Source organism: Equus caballus, chromosome 7, assembly GCF_041296265.1.
Source record: "Equus caballus isolate H_3958 breed thoroughbred chromosome 7, TB-T2T, whole genome shotgun sequence".
NCBI lineage: Eukaryota > Metazoa > Chordata > Mammalia > Perissodactyla > Equidae > Equus > Equus caballus.
The window spans coordinates 88,520,615-88,540,071 of record NC_091690.1 but is presented as its reverse complement, the minus strand read 5'-3'; the positions used below and the strand labels follow the sequence as shown (position 1 = coordinate 88,540,071).

Below are 19,457 nucleotides of genomic sequence, written 5' to 3'. Positions count from 1 at the left end.
TGTGTGTCAGATCTTTAACCCAGGCCTCTATCATTAGAGCCTGTGGTCTACGACCTGATGCTGCCTTATTGCACACTGGTCACAGTCTGGCCTGTTTTTTTTATTGGTGAGAGAAATTGTCCCTGAGCAAACATCTGTGCCAGTCTTCCTCTATTTTGTATGTGGGACACTGCCACAGCATGGCTGATGAGCAGTGTGTAGGTCCATGCTCAGTATGGGGATCCAAACCCACAAACCCCGGGCCACCAAAGTAGAACGCCCGAACTTAACCACTACACCACCGGGCGAGCCCCTGGCCTGTTTTAAAGACCACCAGATAAGATTATTTCATCTCTTCATTCCAATATTTAGTACCCCTTCATATTGGCAACTTCTTCTGTAAATCTAGGCTAAATCTCTTCTGCTTCAGATTAAGCAGTTCTCTACATAATAACCAGATAAAATCGTGAAATTGGTGACATCATTTTAGAAAACCACCCCTTTTAGGATTCTTCTTCCCATTTCCATTGTCCCTTTCCTCTTTAAAAAAATTAATTTACTTATTTAATTTTTGAATAACTAATATATGTACATGATTCAAAACTTCAAAAAGCATAAAACGATTTAAAATGAAAAACCTCCCTCCTACCCTGTCCCCCATCTGTCCACTGCCCAAAAACCTTTCCACCACATGTGCGGCTAATGCCTGTTATTAGCTTCTTCTGTATTCTTCTAGTTTCTTTTTGCATATATTAAGTGAATACAAAGATATATTTTTATCTCTCCTTTTACATAAATGGTAGTATACTGTACACGTTTTTTAGTGTTTTTTCTTTCAACGATTTATCTGGGAGATCTTTCCAGATCAATATAAAAGCCTTCCTAGTTAGTTATTACAGCTACATAATATTCCAGTATACCTGTGGACCGTGATTTATTTAACCATAACCTATTGATGGACATTTAGGTCATTTCCAGTCTTTTACTGTTGCAAGTAATGATGTAGTGAATAACTTTGTATATATGTCATTTCATGTGTGGGTGGGTGTAGTTGTAGGATAAATTTCTAGAAGTGAAATTATTGTATCAAAGAGTATGTTTGTTATTTTGCAATATACTGCAAAATTGACCTCCATAGGAATTATACGATTTTTCTCTCCCGTCAGCAACATATGAGTGCCTGTTTCTACAGCCTCCCTAATATAGTCTGTTAGCAACTTTTGGATTTTTGCTAATCTGATAGGTGAAAAACTACTCAGGGTGGTTTTTGTTTGTTTTACTTTTAAATTTGAAGTACAATATATATTAGTCTCTCCTTATCCGTGGATTTGCTTTCCGCAGCTTCAGTTACCTACAGTAAACCATGCTCCAAAAATATTGAATGGAAAATTCCAGAAATAGACAATTCGTAAGTTTTAAATTGCTTGCCATTCTGAGTAACAGGATGAAATCTTGTGCCATGCTCTCTGTCCTGCCTGGGATGTGAATCATCCCTTTGTACAGTATATCCACGCTATATATGCCACCCGCCTGTCAGTCACTTAGTAGCTGTCTCAGTTATCAGATCAACTGTCATGGTATCGCAGTGCTTGTGTTCAGGTCACCCTTATTTTACTTAATAATGGTCCCAAAGCACGAGAGTATTGATGCTGGCAATTTGGATATCCCAAAGAGAAGCCGTAAAATGCTTCTGTTAAGTGAAAAGGTGAAAGTTCTCAACTTAATAAAGAAAGAAAAAAATCTTATGCTGAGATTGCTAAGATCCACAGTAATTTTTATTATAGTGTATTGTTATAATTGTTTTATTTTATTTTTAGTTATTAATCTCTTACTGTGCCTAATTTATAAATTAAACTTGATCCTAGGTATGTATTTTTGGAAAAAAACATAGTACATGTAGGGTTCAGTACTCTCTGAGGTTTCAGGCATCCACTGGGGGGCTTGGAACGTATCCTGCACGGATAAGGGGGACTACTCTACGTATAGGAAGGTGCACAAACATAAGGGTTCAATTTGATGAGTTTTTCCGTATGTATACCTAAGAAACCACACCCAGCAAAAGCTAGAGAACATTTTCAGCACCCCAGAGCCTACGTCAAACCCCTTCTCAGTCAGTACCCAACGCCCGCCCCCCGCAGAGGTTCTGACTTCTCTCTCCAGAGATGAGTTTTGCCTATGCTTGAACTTCATGTAAATATCATACAGTTGTACTCTTTTGTGTTTGGCTTTTTTTTGTCCAATACATTGTGTCTGTAAGAGTCATCCATTTTGTGTGTAGCAGTGGTTCTTTTTTATTATCAGTAATATTCCACTGTATGAATATACTACAACTTATCCATTTAACTGTTGAACATTTGGGTTGTTTCCGGTTTGAGGATTGTGAACAAAGCTGCTATGAACATTCTTATACATGCCTTTTGGTGAACATATACGTTTATTTTTCTTGGATGTGTAACTAAGAGTAGGATTTCTAGGTCCTATGTATAGTATTAGTAAATACTGCTCAACAGTTTTCCAAAGTAGTTGTACTAATTTATACTAATCCCATCAGCAATATACAAGAGTTCCAGTTGTGCCACATCCTTGCCAGGTATTTTCAGCCTTATTGATTTAGGCCTTTCTGCTGACTGCATGGTGTGGAATCTCACTGTAATTTTAATTTGCATTTCCCTCATAACCAGTGACTTCAGTCTCCTTTCATATGCTTACAGGCCATGTGGGTAGCTTTGTTTGTCAAGTGCAAAATCATAAATGCAAAAAACTTTGTCTTTGCCCATTGTTTTAAAGTGGGTTTTATCTATGTTTTTCCTAATGATTTGTAGACATCCTTTATCTTATGGATTCAGGTCCTTTGTTGGACGTATGTATTGCAAACGTCTTCTCCCAGTCAGTGGCTTGCTCTTTTCCTCTCCTAATGGTATCTTTTGATGAATACATATTCTTAATTTTAATGAAATCCAGCTTCTCAGTCTTTTCTTTAATGGTTTGAGGTATTTGTGCCCTATTTAAAACATTTTTGCCTACTCCAAGATCATGAAAATATTCTCCTGTATGTTCTTGAAACTTTATTATTTTGCCTTTTACATTTAGACCTAAAATCCATCTCAAATTAGTTAAAACAAACAAACATTGCTCCACAACTGTTTATTGAAAAGTTCCTCCTTTCCCCATTGAATTTTAGAGGCTTGTTTCTGTAAATTAAGAGATTGTATATGTGTGTGAGTCTTTTTTTGGACTCTCTTCTCTTTCATTAGTTTATTTTTTTATTTGCTTGCTAGAACCACACCATCTTCATTACTGTAGCTTTATAATAAATCCCAAATCTGGTTTTGTAAGCCCTCCAGCTTTGTTCTTCCTTAAGATTATTGCGGCCTTTCTAATCTCCGTCTAGTTTTAGTTATTATGAATGAAAGTTGAGCATCTTTTCATCAGTTCAAGAGTATTTTCTTCTTTATGAAGCATTTTTCCATACTGGTATTAGTTTTTCGTTGCTGTTGTAATGAATTATCACAAAATTAGTGACTTAAAACAACACAAAGATATTATTTTAGAGTTTGAAGGTCTCTCTGAGCTAAAATCAGGGTGTGAGCAGTCTGCATTCCTTTCTGGAGGCCATAGGGAAAGTCTGTTTTCTTGCCTTTTCCAGCTTCTAGAGGCTGCCTGCATTCCTTGATTTGCAGCCCCCTTCTGTCTTCAAAACCAGCGATGCCTGGTCAAGACTTTCTCACATCATATCACTCTGACACTGAATCTTCTGCCCCCCTCTTCCACATTTAAGAATCCTTGTGATTACATTCAGCCCGCTTGGGTAAATTTTAAGGTCAGCCGATTAGCAAATTTAATTTCGTCTGCTACCTCAGTTCTCCTTTGCCATGTAACATGACGTTCACAGGCTCCAGGAATGAAGACTTTATTCTCATTTATAAAGGATGCCATTATTCTGCCTACCACAAAACCCTTTGCCCTTTTTTCCAATTAGATTGTTGAGCCTTTTCTAATAAATTTCTAGGAGTTCTTTACGTATCAGGGAGATTAGACCTTTGTCTGTGATTTGAATTGCAAATATATTTTCCCACCTTTTTGTCTTTTCTTTTTGGTTTTGGTGTTTTTGTTTATTTTGTCCTGTTTTTGCATGAAACTTTTTCTTTCACTGTAGATGAAATTTATCAGTCTTTTCCTTTATGGCTTCTGGATTTTGAGTTAGAGAAGGCTTCCTCACTCCAGGATCTAAAGGACTTTCCTCATATTTTATTCTAGGACTATTATGGTTTTATTTTTTACATGTAAATCTTTGATCCATTTGGAATTTATCCTGATGTACAATGTCAGGTGGAATTCAACTTCATTATTTTTCCAGATGGCTACCCAATTGTCTCAACACTATTTATTGAATTCCCTTTCTTTGGCTGCATCCTCGGTCCCCTTGCTACCATGGCAGCTGTAAGGCATCAAGAGAGTCAGTGACTTACTCAAGATTGCCCAGCTTATCAGTGGCAGAGCAGGGGCTAGAACTTGGGTCCAGCTTGTGCGGCTCAGACAGGAGCTGGTGGCTGGTTCTCAAGGAGCCTTCCCAGGTCATTGTGGTCTCCTGGGCAATTCCCCAAGCAGAGGAGGACTGCTGAGGTGGAGCAGCCTCTTTCAGCTCCCTTGGTTCTCAGTGCTCTGTCGCAGGGCCTGCTTTGCTCAACTCCAGAGCTGATAAATTCGTTGCCAGTATCACCCCTGGCCACTCAAGGCACCATATCTTCTCTACCAGATCAGACATGTGATAAGACCTTTTGCATTCGGGAGAGATGTTTCGCAGTTAATACAGAGATGTTTCTACAGATGGTTAGTTGTCATTCAAACCACATTTCTGTCATTTGTTTTCAAGGCATAGCCTCATGTCGCATCACTTTTTAGCCTTCAATAAAGGTGCATTTTTTCACTGTGATCCCTAAAGAAGGAATGTTTATATCACTCCACAGGAATCATCCTATATGAGACCACGGGTAAGGGTGCCAGGGTGTCAAGGAGGCTCACGTACTTTCTAAATTACTCTCTCTCATGCCAGCTCTTTTGGGCACAAGATTGACCACCATGTTCTAGCACAATGCTCTGGTCCTTTTAGGGTTGCTTACAGTGGCAAAAACTGCAGTTGTGACCCACTACACTTGTTTACAAATACTCGGGAGGCTCGGGGCATTTGGAAAGGTAAATTTAACTAAGGTGAACTAAGGTGAAAGATATAGAGTGAGAGTAAGCTAGAGGCAGCCTTCCACAGTGGAAGGGCTGAGCTCTACTGCCAGCTCTGTCTGCCCCTAACTCTCCCTGTGTTCCTGAGCAGTCAGTCTCCCTCTCTGGGCCTTAGGATCCCCATCTGAGAAATGTTTCTCAAGTCTGCTGCACCGCTCAGGTCTGTCCTCATGTCCACAGATGACGGTGTACATCTTAATAGACCCAAACCGTCTGCCTTTGCCTTGCATGCAGTAGGCGCTTCACATGTTTGTTAAATACTAAATGAATGTTACATACAGTATTTTCCTCATGCCCTCCCTTCATCTGCTGGAGGCTGACTTGTAGCATTCTGAATGCTGTGGAGGAATACGGCAAATGGTTGTTACTTCATTGGGCTCACATTCAGTGGGAAAGAGGGCTATGAATTAAGCCTGGCACATAATATGTGCTTCATAAATAGTGAATGAACGAATGAATAAATACAAAGCAGAGAGTGATAGGAATAGAAGAAAGAGTGAAGAGGAAGGAATAACTAACTTTGGAAATCCTCTTGAAAGAGGTGGCTCCTGAGTGGAGGAAGGGTAACTAGGATGGTGTGCTGAGAGATCAACGTGAGCGAAGGAAATGAGGCCTTCAAAGTGTGAATTGTGGTTGACGGACAAGTGGTCAACCAGCAGGACGGTAAGGGTCAGCTGGGCCAAGTCTCCAGGGGCAGGCTGAGGGGGTTTGACTTCATTGTATAGACAGTGGAGAGCCATTATGGGTTATTTTGGAAGATACTTCAGAAGTTGACAATTACAAAAGAAGATAAAAGCCTTAACAACAACAACAACAAAAAGGTAATGCCTTTTTACAGAATAAAAGAGAACTGACAGGAGTTGGGTACCTACTCAGTCCTGGCACCACTCTGAGTATTTTACACATATCATTTCATTTAGTCATCACCATGCAGGGCAGAAAGCAGAAAGATAAGAACTCTCCCTGTTCCCCACATGGGAAAATGGAGACTCAGAGAGGGGGAGCCTGGGATTCAGACTAACATCTGCTGACTCCGAGGTCATCCCCCTCATCATGCTCCCTCCCTGCAGAGGTCAGACTTCGGGGTAATTAGCATACCAAGCAGCATCAACTAAGCTAATAGCATGCCCATGGCTTTGGGGGCATTGGGGGGCAGACAACAGCAGAGTTAGTACTGATAGTACTTGTCTGGAGGGGCCGTGGCAGCCCCTATCTTATTGTCTATCCTCAGCATATCACTTGGGAGACCATGTGTGACACTGAGGCAGCCTTAACAGTAACCAAGCAGTTATGCCCGTGAGCCTGCTCTGTCCTCCTTAGACAGGAGCAAGCTTCCTGAGCCTGGGCAGCACCCTGATAGCTCCCTGGGAAACCTAGACTCACAGTGTTGCTCCTTAGCATCCACAGGCCTTGGCTTGTGCTGGTGCCCTTCAATACCATCTACCCAGTGGCTGCTGTCCCTTGCTGCCTCTTACCTCAGTGGAGTCCCTTATTCCTGCTGGGGACACCTAAAGCCCTTAAATACAGAACAGCTATGACTGCTTATTCCAAAGTGCTCTCACTGGGCAGGGCTTCAGCAAGTTCTGTTTGCCCAATTGGCCATCCATGGGCTTATTCATTCGTTAAGAGGCTGCATCATGTAGTAGAAAGAGCTCTGGGCCAAGGGACCCAAGTACAAGACTGGCTGCTGTCACCTTGGGCAGGCCACTTTCCTTCTCTAAACCTCCTTTTATTTATGGATAAAATCAGAGAATTGTAAAAGATAATCTCAAGGTTTCTTCCAACTTCAACACTTTCTGAGACTATTTTGTTCATCTGTAAGTTCACGCCTTCACTGTAATGTGGGCTTAGGGAATGCTTCTCAGAAGAGGTGATCTTTGAAGTAGGTCTTAAAGGATGAGGAGAAAGAAGAGAAAAACATTCCAGGGAATGGGGTCAACATGAACAAAAGCGTGGAGAAGGCCTAGGAAATTGGGGGGAAAGAGAGGATTGGGAGGGAAACAGAGCCGTGGGAAACAAGGCTGCAGGGATATGTGCGGCCAGGTGAGGAAGGCCTCGAGTGGCAGGCTGAGGTCTGGATTTCATCCTGTGGGGTAAGAAGGAGCAGGAAAGGTTTTAAAGCAGAGGAATGACTTGATCTGCTCTGTTTTCAGAAGCTGACAGCCGTTCAACATAGGAATCTGGGAGGAATGGCGGTGGATCTTGTAGCTTTGTAAGATATTAATTCAGTATGTTCCTGCTTTTGGACTTGAGACAAGGACGATGCCACTGACCTTTTGGTCATGCTGAATGTCACGATCTAAAGTCTGATCGTTCTGACTAGGCATTGTGGCTCCAGAATGCCCATCAGACTCCTTGGTCTGGACTCGGCCCCATCCTAGTTGTAATTCCAGGCCCAGCCCAAGGCCAGTCCCTCCCTCTTCCTGTGGCAGCCAAGAGGCTGACTTGGTCAGGAAGCTCCCTGGTGCAGCCCTCGCGTGGCATGTGTGCATATGTCAGGAGCCTCTTGTGTGTGCTCATGGCTTCAGAGTGCACAAGGCTCTTCAGCTCATCCATCTCCTCTCACTCTCAAAGTACCTCTGAAGTTCTCAGGGACAGTTCAATCCCTGTTGTACAAATGAGGAAACGGAATCTTAAAAAGCTTCCTTGCTTTGCACCAAGCAGCATAATATAGTGTAAGGAGGCTGAGGCCTTGGAGTTACGAAGTTATGAGTTCGAGTTCCAGCTCTGCTGCTTAATATCTGTGTGACCGTGGGCAAGCTGCTACCCTCTCTAACTGTGGGTTTTTTATCTCTGAAGATTGAGATAATAGCTTCTGTAAATGCTTGTTGTTGGAGTGAATTAGGTGGTTTATGGAAAGCTCTTGGCACACAGTAGGTGCTCAGCATGTCTGTTTCTGACTCGGGTGCTCTTTCTGGTGTTTTAGTTTGCTTCCCATGTGGTCCTCTTTGTCGTCTCTCTCGCTCCTCTATTAAGTCAGTGCCGCAGACGTACATTAATGAAAATACTCTTCCTGTGTATCCAGTACAAAGCTAGCCCTGTGGATGGGGTGAGAGGACGTGGGAAATGGCCCTTGCACTCACCTTGCTTATTGCCTGGCTGGTGTGTGTGTTGGAGCAGAGAGGGTCTAGTCTTCACTCCTGAAACAGAGCCTGGGTGATCTGACCATCAAGTGGAGTGCTAATGACCTCTCCTTCCTCCTCGGGGAACTTACGGTGTGGCATGTGCCAGGCTAAGCTCTTACCTCTGTTATCCCACTCAGCCCTTATATACACTCTTGCATTCTCTGCATATGTATTTCACATATGTTTGCGTACTCTAGGACACAGAACCCTGTTTTACAGGTGAGAAAAATGAGGTGAGAAATGTTGAACATCTTGTCTTAAGATCTTACGACTAATATTTGGTGGGAATATTTGCAGTGTTTATTTGAACTATATTATCTGACTCTGGAGCATGCAGTTTCTTTGTTTATTACAGAATAGTTTATGTATATAATTAAAGAGTAAAAAAATAATAAAAGGCTTAATAATGGCAGCTTCTGCCTCACCTTTTCCCACCCCCTGGTCCCATTCCCAGAACCAGCCATTTTGAACCGTTTTCAGATGTTTACCTCTATATTTCTAAATCAAATGCTTATTTAAAATATCAATTTTAAATGAAATAAATTTTATCTGTTGATTTCTTAATGTAGATAAAAATTTAATTATCTTCTGCCACCACCTCCATGTCTTCTCCCTCCATCCCCCCAACTATGGTTAAATCACTAGTCTATCATTATGACCAGTGTAGATGCTGTTCTCACTGCTGAGCCAAGTAAGGTGTCATGCTATGGCTCTTGGGCTGTACCTTTTTCTTTTCCTGGAGTTAAAATTGCCTGACGTTTTCCCCTTTGATTGATTTTCTATATGCTAGTCACTAATTCATCTGAAAGGCCCCAAAACATCTATAAAACATCTCTCGATACTCTTTTGGACATGGTCAAATACATCAACTCTGTTAGTGAAAACCCACTCCCTCTGGAGCCCCGCCCTGCTCTTCCTGTCTGAAATGGTTGTCCTAGGCCTGCACAGTGTTACCCAGTGAGTTCTTACATTCTTCTGTGTCAAATACCTGCTTCACCTGCCCCCTGTCTTTCTTCTCCTTTACATTAGTCTCTCATTTTGGTGGAGAACATGTTTCAGTAACTTCCTAAGAAAGAGTCATTGAAGATAAATTTTCTTTTTTTTAAGGATTGGCACCTGAGCTAACAACTGTTGCCAATCTTTTTTTTTCCCCCCTGCTTTTTCTCCCCCAATTCCCCCAGTACATAGTTGTATATTTTTAGTTGTGGGTCCTCCTAGTTGTGGCATGTGGGACGCCGCCTCAACGTGGCTTGGTGAGCAGTGCCATGTGCGCACCCAGGATCCAAACCAGTGAAACCCTGGGCCGCCGAAGGTGGAATGTGCGAGCTTAACCACTTGGCCATGGGGCTGGCCCTGAAGATAAATTTTTTGATTCCTTGAATTTCTGAAAATATGTTTACTCTTTTCACACTTGATTGCTAGTGTAGCTGTGTGTAGGATTCTAGGTTGGAAATCCTTTTCCTTCTGACTTTTGGAGGCATTTTTCCACTGTCCTCTAGGTTCTAGTGTTACTATTGAGAAGTCTGCTGTTTTTTCTAATTCCTGTTCCTTTGTATGTGACCAGGGTTTTCTCCCTCTTTGAAACTTTTAGGAGCTTCTCTTTGTCTTCAGTGTTTTGAAATCTTATGAAGATGTGCCTTGGTGTGGGTCTTCTTTTGTTCATTGTCCTGGTACTTAGTGAGCCCTCTCAATCTGGGATTTATGACCTTCAGTTCTGGGAAATTTTTCTTGAAATATTTCTTTGATAATTTTTTCCTTATTTTTCTCTAGTCTCACTTTCTGGGGCTTATATTAGATGTATATTGAACTCCTGAACTGATCTTCTAACTCCCTTAGCTTTCTTTCCTCTTGGGCATGTTTTTACTTTTTGATTACTTTTTGGGAAATTTCCTTGACTTGATCTTCTGGCCTTTCTACTGAAATTATTATTTAAGCTATTGTTTTTAATTTCCAAGGGTTCTTTCTTATTCCTTAATCCTTTTTAAAAAAATAATTTCCTATTCTTGTTCATATTGCCTTATCATTTATCATTTTTCAATGGATATTATTATAGAGTTTTAAACATGTTTTCTTTTGCTCTCTGCCTTGTCTCTATTCCACTTTTCCTTTCTGATTCTTGGCTTGGGCTCTGTCTCACATGTTGGAGACTGTGCCGGATGTTTCTCATTTGTCCTCCAGATGTGGTCTCCACTCTTTTCTACCCTGTTGTGTGCCCCCAGGTGGCTGACCTCTGTGGCCTGCATCAGGAGGCTCCCTTGCCCTCTGGCTTCCGGTTAGATTCAGCCGGTGAGAGGCATAGCAGGAGATCTAAGGACTGGAAAAGAGTGAGGTCAGAGTATTTATTACCCTAGCTCCCTCCCTGCCCAGTTGCCATAGCTCCAACCCTCTGTCAAGGGCCACAGCTCCAGTCTGGCATCCCTTTCCATAACTACCCCCTCTCTGCCTCTGGTAACTGCTCCCTTCCCTTTCCTCTACACACTTAGAGGTGGTGAAGCTCTAGGTTTACCTGGTAGCCCTAGGGTTCTAAACTATCCCTTATTGGTTTCCTTAAACATTGTCCATGCCTCTATGAATGGTCCCTTTGTTGAACTCTTCCCTGCTGCTCGCTCTGAGGTGCATCTGTCTTCTGCTGAGACCCTGACTGTTACACAGGTTTTCCTCTCGAGAGATCTGGTGATCTTTGGCTGTCTGTTCATATTGAAAAGTAAGACGCTAAGTGAGACTCTGTGTGCGTGGAGAAGCCTCATTGACGGGTGGGCTTTCTTGTAAAATGTTGATCTAAAGAATGGGAGAAGATTTTTCATTGGTAATCCTCCAGAGATCAGTATTTCTGGACTTTTTTTCTAATCTCCTGCCTTGGAGTGCATATGCCTGACTGTTGACTTTCTGGAACAGGATGGAGGAAGGAGGCTTGGGGCCCTATCATTTGGTATACAGATCTCACTTAAACCATTTGTTTCATCCTTATCCTCACTGCCACCTTCCTGTGGGGCTGCTTTTTCCTGGGTCCAGGGCCTCCTTGGGTCAGTTTCTCCAGAGAACAAATGTCTAGTGCTCCTTTTGGGATGGCAGGAGGTAGGTTGCTTGGTTATGTGTGTTGTAGAGAATATGAGCATCTAACTGTCCCATAGATATACTTTCAGCCAGTCACTCTGATTTCAGCCCTATCCTTACCCCACTTTCAAAGGCACTTGGTGCCTCTCAGTCCTGAGGCTTTCCAGGGCCCTTCAGGAAACGTGGGTTCCCTTTTCACTGTCCCCTGAGCTGGCACTGGGCTACAGCTTCCTCCATTCTGTGAAGTCAGTTACACCCTCCATCTGAAGTTACCTTCTTCGTCTGCAGTGTCTTGAGCTGTCTTGTCTGCCGTTGTCTCCCCTTCCATTCTCCCTTTCATGGTGGATGTACACCTTCTCTACTTCCTTCCAGTCAGTTTAAGGGGCTTTGGAAGGGAGTCGGGAGAAATACCTGGGCTCGCTCTGCCCTGAGGGGTGAGAAGTTCCCAGCTGGCCTGGTAGCCCACAGCTGTAGAGGGTACAGGAAGGGGTCCCAAAGTGGCCCTAAGACTGCAAGGCAGGCTGGCAGTGAGTGGAAGGTAACCCACCCAGAGCTGGAGCCTTGGCACTGTGGCCTTGTGTTAGCAGGTTGTGGGAGTTTTGTTGGTCTGTTCATTTTATTCAGGTAGCGTATCTTAGCTAAATTCTGCATACAAAGAGAAGTTACTATGATCAATGTGGAACTGACTTGCAAAATTTTTCAACAAATGGCATCAGATAGCAAGAAGGCAAAAACAACAACAAAAAAAAGTAAAATGATAGGGAATCTTGGACAGATGCTTTTTAAAAATTTAATTTTGCCAAATGGAGAGGATGGCCAAAGGTTTACGGCCTTCTGTGGGAGGGGTCCGCCTTTCTGCCGGAGGGAGCAGAATCTTAGCTGATGTGAGCTAAGAAGAGGCATGGATGACAGAACCACAGACTTTAAAGATGGAGGGGACTTCAGAAATGGCCTGATACCACAGATGAGGAAAGGAGGGCCTAAGTGGGGAAGTGGTTTGCCCAAAGTCACACAGTAAGTCAGGGCTGAGCCCAAGTGACAGCGCCCATGTCCTGACTCCAGCTGGCACCACCACACCACTTTGGAGACAGACCATCAGCAACTGTTGAGGTGAGCTCCAGAGGCGCCCATGCTCATCACTGTGACCTGGCCGCCACAGCATCAGGAGCCCTTGACTCGGCTCTCCTGGGTGGTTTCTGCTCCTCATCCACACTGGACAGATCCTATCCTCCATTGCCCTCTGCTGCATCACCTCACAGGTTTTTAGCACATGCAGCTTGGTATCATACAGAAATTTAGACCTATTTCCTTTAATTTCCTAATTTTTGAGGCTCCCCCAGGGGTTGCTATATGAATTCAATTGTAGTTAAAGAAAAAGGTATGGGCCGACCCCATGGCATAGTGGTTGAGTCTGGTGTACTCTGCTTCGGAGGCCCAGGTTTATGGGTTCAGATCCTAGGCACAGACCTACACCACTCGTCAGCCATGCTGTGGCAGCAAACCATGTATAAAGTGGAGGAAGATTGGCACAGATGTTAACTCAGGACTAATCTTCCTCAGCAAAGAAAAGGAAAAAAAAAAAAGTAAAGACTTCAATAACTCAGCTTTTGGGGGAAGGTAAGGGGAAATAAGGGCCCAGGAAGCCAATACAATAGATTATCGACTCTCAAATATTTACTAACCATAATAACAGTAATAGCTGACATTATTGGTCCTTGCTATGGACCGTGTGTTGTTTTACACATTTTATATGCATTATTAATTGATTTTTTACATCAGCCATAAGGTAGGTACTGTTATTATATCTGTTTCATGGATGGAGAAACTGAGGCACAGAGAGGTTAAATGACTTGCTTAAGGAAAAGAGCATTGTCCTGGGTACTCTACAGTGTAAGGGGCTGGATATCCAAACTGGTGGATTCATAATTAGTGAGTGATATTGTCCCAAATTATTCGGTAATAGATTGATAACAGCTGCAAAGGGATCTCTTGTGGCTTCCTCAGCCTGTCCTCATGAAGGCATGGAAGGAGAGTGTTCCACTTTCTGTGATATCAGAAAACTGAGAGGGTTTATGTACACAAAGGATGACAAAGTCAGGATCTAAACACGGCTGGAACTGTGAGTTGAAGTCAACAAAGTAACATTTAATTGGGCATAAATGTAAAAGTGGACCTAATGATAGACATTCTAAGTCTTAGGTGTTGACTGACTAGATGATTCCTGGTCAGTCTGCACTACTGAGGCTGGTGCACAGGCGAGCCAGCCATGGCAGCAGAGATGTTGGCAGTGGCGGGGAGGATGAGCTCGTTGCTTATGTTGCCTTCAGCTGTCAGTGGGGCAGACAGTGAGGCGGTCCTGAAGGCGAAAAGTAAAGGGGTCTAGTGAGGAAGTTTGCGGGTAGGGATGGGATGTAGTTCTGAGTGTCTCGGGTTACAGCTCCACACCTGTGTGCCCACACTGAGAATAACCTTTGTCCACTCCAGAGAGAGCCCGCAAAGTGCAGGTGTACTTGGGAATGTTGAGTTTATAGAACTGAAGTGGGTTGGAGCTAGAAAGGACCTCAAAGGCCATCTATCCCCATTCCTCATCTACGAACGAAATAGCCAAGTCTTGAAAGCAGCAGTGATGGGTTCCAGTTGTGAGCCAGCCAGAGGAGAAGCCCAGGCCACCTGAGAAGGCAGATCTCCCGCCACTCAGCCCAGAGCCTTTTGCTTCAAGCCATGTGTTCTCAGAAAGAGGTATTTGAAACTGTGACACCTTCCAAATCTGGGCCTGCCCATCCGAGGAAAGAGGTCTTTTTAATCAGGCCCTTTAGACTGTTCAGATGCTCCTCTTAATCTTGTGTTTTTGTGACTTTAAGTAATTTGCTTGCCCTCCAAGGGCTCTAACTGTGCTTCTGCAAAAATAGATAATAATCTGGTCCCTCTCACCTTGCTTTATAGAGACTACCTGATGTTGTAAAAAGTATAACTATGGTTAGAAAAGAAAGGTAATAATTTAGCATAAAAAGCAAGACAGAACATTGTAGGGTTTTTTTTTCCCCCCAGGAAGAGTAGCCCTGAGCTAACTGTTGCCAATCCTCCTCTTTTTGCTGAGGAAGGCTGGCCTTGAGCTAACATCCGTGCCCATCTTCTTCTACTTTATATGTGGGACGCCTACCACAGCATGGCCTATCAAGCAGTGCTATGTCCGCACCCAGGATCCGAACCAGCGAACCCCGGGCCACTGAAGGGGAAGGTGCACGCTTAACCGCTGCGCCACCAGGCTGGCCTCTATCGTAGTTTTAATAAATAGTTTTATTATAATTCTCAAATGAATTTGATGTGAATTTTGGGGGACACTAAATCTGTGAAAGAAACCTGACTAGCTTTCAAATCTCAGCTCTGCCATTTTCTAGCTATGTTACTTTGAGTGAATTACAGCCCCCCTGAGCCTCAGTTTCCCTATGTGGATAAAGAGAATGAGAATCTCAAAATTATGACAATTAAATGGGATAGTATATATAAAGGACCTAGCTTAACACCCCATACATCTCACCAGCAGTATAGAAGATTTCTGTAGCTCCACATCCTTTCCAAAACTTGGAATGAGCCAGCTTTCAATTTTTACAGTCCAATAGGTTCTATCAAAATAAGAATTTTGTTTCAGAGACAGGGTATATCAGCCCAGGTTCAACCAGAGAAACAGACCCAGTAGAAGACATGTGTTAGGAGATTTAATGCAAAGAATCGGCTTACATGACTTGTGGAGGATGGCTAGGCAAGTGTGAAATCCATAGGGCAAATCTTTAGGAAGGGCAGGCCTACACTACAGTCAACACGCAGAACTACTTCCTCGGGGAAACACTGGTTTTGTTCTTAAGGCCTTTTAGCTGACTGGACCAGGCCTACCCAGTTTATCCAAAGTAGTCCCTTTTACATAAAGACAACTGATTATAGATGTTAATCACATCTACAAAATACCTTCACAGCAACACTTAGATTAGTGTTTGATTGAATAACTGGGTACAAATTGACACATAAAACTGACCATCACATGGTCCAACTTGTATTTAAGAAAATCATTCTGGGGACAGGAGGGAGGCTGAGCTAAAAGAGAGAGTCTGGAAGCAGAGAGACAAGTAGAGAAACCAGAGGATTACCTTAAGGGAAGGGAGATGAGGGCCTGAATTAAGTACTGACAGCTGAGATGGAAAGAAGCGGTTTGAAAGACCAGCTCAGCTTGTCAGGATTAAGTGACCTATTATGAACAGGGTGGAGAAGGGAAGAAGAATGGGCACGATCAGGGATGTCACCCCATTTTCTGCTTGGTAGACTGGGTAGATGTGTCATCACTGACTGAGAAGGGGAATACACGGAGAGAGGAAAGAGTGGGTTTTAGGCAAGGTGATGCATTTATTTTTGAACATAACCGAGTGTGAGATGCCTGTGGAACATCCAAATACAACTATCTGGTAGGAGATTGGAATGAAGACTTTTTGCTATTTAGGGAGGTCAGGGAGCTGTTTCTGTAGAGAAAGGAGAGAAAGGTTAGTGAAGTAGATCTACTTAGTAGTTTTTTCTTCATATATATGGATAGTGTTTCCACTAAGTGGCCCTGTATAGCGCGCGTTGTGGGGATGCCTTTGATGTTACATCAGTATGACTCATCTGTGATTACTCCCGCTGCTGCAGTAATTGGGCCCAGGGCAGAGGCTGCTTTCCTAGCCATCTTTTGCAGGGACCTGCCCACCCTGCAAGACTTTCTCCCTAGATGTCAAGAAGCCGTTGGCAAGGGTTAGGTCCTCAGTAGGAGCCCATGCTTGTGAAGGCTCCGTCTCCTTGAGGAAAATCCAGGATGGAGTTGCTAATTTCTTGGGAGTGACCTGAAAGCGCACGGCACAAAGAATGATTAATGACTTCATGTAGCAGCTCACTGTCCCAGACAACAAGGCCAGCACAGTCAGGCTACCTGGGAAGAAGCACCCTCTGCTCTCCCGATTTCCAACCCTGGACCTCCTCTCAACAGATCTGCAGATGCTGGATGGGGGTTTTGTGCTCTGGGAGGTGTGGGAGCATGGGGAATGGGAAGGAGTGAACATTCATTGAGCACCTTCTGTGTGCCACGCAGAGTGCAGGGCGCCTTCATGATGATAGTGATGAAAACAGCGTCAACTTACTGTTTGCCTTGGTGCTGGGTACTAGGCATGTATCGCCTGTTTTTTTCTATTTAATTGTCACAACAACCATATAAGATAGGTACTATTATTATCCACATTTTATAGGAGAGAAAATCAAGGCAGAGAGATGACGTGACGTTCACCCAGGGTCACACAATCAGTAGATGTCTAAGGTGAGATTTGAAAAAATGTTCTGATTCCCAAGCCCAGAGTTCCAGACTCTGTGCTACCTCCCTCTGATACTGACACAGCCACTTTCCCCTCCTGGTCCTGTCATTCAGGAGAGCAAGACCACAGAGTTCTTTCTCCTACAGTTCTTGCGGATTTCTGTCTTCACAACTTTAAGGGGTGGGTGAGTTAGAGGAAGCACCAGATGGGAATTAGGAGACTTAGGTTCTTATCCCAGCCTCTGTCTGACCTTGAACCTTAACCTTTTGGAACCACACTTTCATCATCTATAAAATGGAGATACTAACATGTACCTCCAAGGGTGTTATGAGGATCAGATGAATAAATTGGTAGGGAAGCAGTTTTGTAAACTTTGGGAGTTATTCTATAGCACCTGTACCTACTGTACTGCTTTTCAGAGCATTCTCTCTCCTGTTATCTTCCCCAGTCCTGGCTCCTCTTGTCCTTTATTATGATTCATGGCATTTTTATCTCTTAAAAGTCTCTGATAATCATGCCTTAAAGCAGGAGGCCACTGAAATTATTACATAACTATTCCCCTCCCTGAGGCAGCTGGGGGGTGGGGTGGTGTAGCAGATTTAGGAGATGCTGAAGTTCTAACCCAGAGAAGGCTTCTTGTCAGTCACAGGTGAGAATCATTCAAATGGCTGCCTCCTGAGTCCTTCCCAGAGCCAGAAGGTAAATTGGATGGCAGTGTTGCTTTCATCACTCACTAAGCTTAAAATGAAGCTCAGCTTCTTACTTTGAAATGTAGCAGGGAACTGGGTTCCATTCCTAGCATTGCCACTTACTAAGTGAGTGACCTTGGGCAAGTCCTCTTGCCTAACTGGGCCTCAGTTTCCTCATCTGTAAAATGGAGGTGCTAGTACCTGCCTCACAGAGTTGTTGTACCGCTCAGATGAGATCGTGTGTGTAAAGGGCCCTGCATGGCACCAACTGCTCATTAGACTCCTGGTAATTCTTCCTTCTGCATGAGAACGAGCACCTTGGGGAGGTAGATTAGTGAGGGGTGAAACAATCTGGTTTCTGGAGTGTGAGGCAGAGGACTCAGTCCTAGATGTTTGAATCATGTCCTATTTTTAGTGCAGTCCAGCCTAAGGTTTAAAAATATGGTGTCTTCCTTGTGTGTCCCTTCATCCTTTCCGTGTAAGCAGTGGGGGCTCCAGTGGGGACGGGATTGTCTAGCTTCTCTGAAGGTGCGTGCTCCTGCATCACATCTTCTTCCTCATTGGTGTCCCACACAGTCACTTTATGTCCCATCAGCTTCGAGGAAGTTGTGATAATGCTTCAACCTGAGTGATATACTCTAGTCGTCAGCAGGGTTCTCTCACTGCCAGCCTGGCCTTCAACCCTCCAACTTTTAAACCTTTGGAGGAATTTCATCCACCACCCCTGCCCATGTTCACATGTGGTTGACTTCATGAATTTGGGGAGCACAACAGTAAATATTTTTCCAGCAGGTCCTGTCTCTCCTCTCTGTTCTCAAGGTGCACACCTGCCCATGGGGCCGCACAGCCCTGGAGCTCTGGAGAGCCCCCTGGACTCACAGGGTGGAGAGGGGAGGCAGACTGCTGGCACTCAGAAGGCACCTAATAATAAATGGTCTTGCTTGTCTTGCTTGCAGCAGCTCTCTGCCAGACAGGAGTATGTGTTAGTGGTTAAGAGCACAGGGTTTCAAATCAAAGAGACCAGAGCTGGAATCCTAACTCTGTGTGACCTGGGGCAAATTACTGAGCTCCTGTGAGTGTAGGATTTCTGCATCTGTCAGCTGGAGATAATAGTGCCATCTCCCAGGGCTGTGAGGACGAGTGAAAGGACGGTGTAGAGCCTCAGCACAGGGCCCGCCCCACAGGAAGCAGTAATGCATCATAACTGCAGCCTCTGTTTTACAGCAGAGGAGACAGCAGCCCAGGGAGGGTAACTTGTTTGTCTGAGATTGGCCTTGTCCCTATTTTATGTGAAAGGAAACTGAGTCTGAGAGGTGGAGGATCTTGCCCAAGGTTGTACAACTAGTAAGCAGCAGAACTATCTGAACTGTAAGCCAGGTGTCCTAGCATTTTACCAGAAGCCTCTGGAAAACTGGAGTAAATGCCCCAAACGCATTTACAGCTGGCCTCCTGGTAGTGGAGTCTGAGCCCAGCCTCCCTTCGTCTGAATCCTGCTTTCTAGAAATGGGCTGCTGGTGAAAGATATGTGTGCACACTCAACACATGTTTGTGTACAAATAATACATATAATTGATGGAGCAGGACGTATAAATGATGGAGCAAGAAGGTGTCCTGGAAACCATGCTTCCCGAGTGCTCCAGGAATGCAGTGTTTTGGTTAATGGATTTTCTCAGAGTTTCAACCTCTTGGTTTCAGGTCTTGTTGAGGGTCATTATGAAAGGCATTGCAGCCATTCGCTTTCTAATGCTGGAACAGGCTGTCTAGTTAGCATAATCAAATCCTTCCTAAATGACAGAGGATCTTGGCAGGGTCTCCAGTCATCATCAGAATGACTAGTTGTGATGTTCAGGACTCTAATAACAATCTGTATGTCTGTTTGCTGGATCTTTTATGCTCATTGTGTCCCTTAATCATGGCAACAGCCCTGTGTGTGTGTGTGGTGGGAGTGAGGAGCAGATAATTATCTTCCATCTCACAGATAATTGGGTGGAGATAATTATCCCCATCTCACAGGTGAGAAAGCTAGGACTCAGAGAGTGTGAATGCCT

At 43.8% G+C, this 19,457-nt stretch overlaps 1 protein-coding gene across 44 annotated transcripts in view; it reads left to right on the top strand.

Moving 5' to 3' along the window:
* The window catches only part of SERGEF (secretion regulating guanine nucleotide exchange factor), a 229,510-nt gene that overhangs the window by 129,437 nt on the left and 80,616 nt on the right, over window positions 1–19,457 (top strand). The gene's annotated exons all lie outside the window — the stretch shown is intronic.